The sequence below is a fragment of the Bombus fervidus genome, unplaced genomic scaffold (assembly GCF_041682495.2).
Source record: "Bombus fervidus isolate BK054 unplaced genomic scaffold, iyBomFerv1 scaffold0031, whole genome shotgun sequence".
NCBI lineage: Eukaryota > Metazoa > Arthropoda > Insecta > Hymenoptera > Apidae > Bombus > Bombus fervidus.
Genome location: NW_027212594.1, coordinates 72501 through 75000, shown reverse-complemented (window position 1 = coordinate 75000; position 2500 = coordinate 72501). Strand labels below are relative to the sequence as shown.

General features: G+C 50.7%; 1 non-coding gene across 1 annotated transcript; it reads right to left on the bottom strand.

Moving 5' to 3' along the window:
- Positions 1 to 764: 764 nt before the first annotated feature.
- On the bottom strand, positions 765 to 919 carry LOC139997144 (5.8S ribosomal RNA). Its single transcript, XR_011802590.1, has one exon. It is a non-coding gene; the product is annotated as a 5.8S ribosomal RNA (ribosomal RNA).
- Positions 920 to 2500: the final 1581 nt, after the last annotated feature.

Here is a 2500-nt window from a genome sequence, read left to right as displayed (position 1 = left end):
GATCCCTGGGGCTGTACGAGTAAAAACATCTTGATGAAAAGACGGTTGTGTTTCTTTAAGGCACACAGTTTTTCGTTACGCCACCAAGTTTAGGTTTAGGTTTTAATATCTTGGTTCTCTTTTCTCTCCTCTCTCGACTGACTTTGTTCAAAAATATTTTTGCTTTCTCTCAGTCTCGCCAAAAATTCATTTAAGACGACGTCGGGGGCGCGGTCATTCGTGCTTATCGAAGACTAACAAAACGTAGCAGAGGCTGATACAAAAAGAAAAAAAAAATCGGCCACGAAGAAAACTCGCTCTGTGTATCTCGATAACCGCGTCGACGACGACGGTTCTCTCCGCGCTCTTTTAATTCGTATCCTTCTTCTTGCGCTTCGTCCGACTCAGAAACGTTCGTAAAACACGAACGACGGCGGGTTGTCAAGCCAAGAAGGGACAGAGAAGAGACGGAGGTAGTTTTGCGAGTCTCCCGTGAACGCGATAGATTTTTCATATATATTTGTATCGAGAGCATGCGTACGCCGGTCTCCACACGATCCAGCGACGAACGCCGACGAACGTCCAACAATCGCTCGTACGTCGCGTACGAGCCCTCGACCGCTCTTTAATTCGTATTCTTTTGCTTGGCGCTCGTCCTCCGACTCAGAAACGTTCGTTTAAAGATAAAACGAACGACGGCGGGCTGTCGACGAGGCAAGAAAGAACAGAGAGATACGGACCGAGAGCAACGATACGCAACGCAAGCAGTCTTAGGTTTACGTGAGCAACCCTCAGCCAGGCGTGGTCCAGGAATTGTATCCGTGGACCGCAATGTGCGTTCGAAATGTCGATGTTCATGTGTCCTGCAGTTCACACGTTGACGCGCAATTAGCTGCGTTCTTCATCGACCCACGAGCCAAGTGATCCACCGTTCAGGGTAATCGTTTATGCATGGATTTTTGTTTGTGTACTCAGGTTTTTGTACTCTTATTCTCGGTTCGAAAGAAGCCGATATCCGACAAACGTCCGACCAACGGGAATCGAACGCGCGGAAGTCGCCATATGATTGACGACACGAAAATACGTTCGAAAACGAAATCGGACGGACTGCGCGACGACACACGCAGCCCGCCGACCGGGCGTAAAGTGCATTATAATATATAACAACCAACGAGATCGAAGCTCCGTTCGTCAGGAAACGACGGGGATATAACACCCGATTCTGAATCCTCTGTACAGCACACGATCTCGCGAAGAAAGCGCACGGTGGCTAGCCCATGATATATATATATGTTCGTTCCTCTCGTCCAGTTATTCGAAGCAAACAGCCGATATGCATCTCCATCGTTCGGGTAAAAAAAAATCGATGGGACGCGCACGGTCGTAGTCTTCCTCGCGCGGTCGTTTCTTCCCGATAGCCAGAAGCAGAGTTTGAAAAACTCTAGCGACGGAACGAGGCATTAGACTCTCGACAACGAGGATACAGACACGGCCGGCGGTCCCCTCTGAATCGACTTCGGTGGTTCAGGTAAAAATAAAAAAAATCGATGGGACGCGCACGGTCGTCCTTCCTCTTCCTCGCGCGCGGTCTATTCTTCCCGATAGCCAGAAGCAGAGTTTGAAAAACTCTAGCGACGGAACGAGGCATTAGACTCGCGACAACGAAGATAGAGAGACGGCCGGCGGTCCCCTCTGAATCCACTTTGGTCGCTCAGGTAAAAATAAAAAAAAATTCGAAAGGGACGCGCACGGTCGTCCTTCCTCTTCCTCGCGCGGTCTTTTCTTCCCGATAGCCAGAAGCAGAGTTTGAAAAACTCTAGCGACGGAACGAGGCATTAGACTCTCGACAACGAGGATAGAGAGACGGCCGGCGGTCCCCTCCGAACGGATGGCGACAACGACGACTAAAGCGCGAAAAATCGCGACGAAAAGGAACGCATCTCCGTTCAGGTGTATGTGTGTGCGTGCGTTTAAAAAAAATTCGATGGGACTCGCAGCCATCGGCCTCGCGCGGTCGTTTCTTCCCGATAGCCAGAAGCAGAGTTTGAAAAACTCTAGCGACGGAACGAGGCATATGACTCACGACAACGAGGATATGGACAGGCGGTCCCCTCTGAACGGGTCGACGAGACGATGGTAAAAGAGACGAACCGGACGAAACTTCCGTCGATCAGGTAAAAATAAAAAAAAATTCGATGGGACGCGCACGGTCGTCGTCGTCGTCTTCCTCGCGCGGTCGTTTCTTCCCGATAGCCAGAAGCAGAGTTTGAAAAACTCTAGCGACGGAACGAGGCATATGACTCACGACAACGAGGATAGAGAGACGGCCGGCGGTCCCCTCTGAATCGACTTCGGTGGTTCAGGTAAAAATAAAAAAAATCGATGGGACGCGCACGGTCGTCGTTCCTCTTCCTCGCGCGCGGTCTATTCTTCCCGATAGCCAGAAGCAGAGTTTGAAAAACTCTAGCGACGGAACGAGGCATTAGACTCGCGAGGATAGAGAGACGGCCGGCGGTCCCCT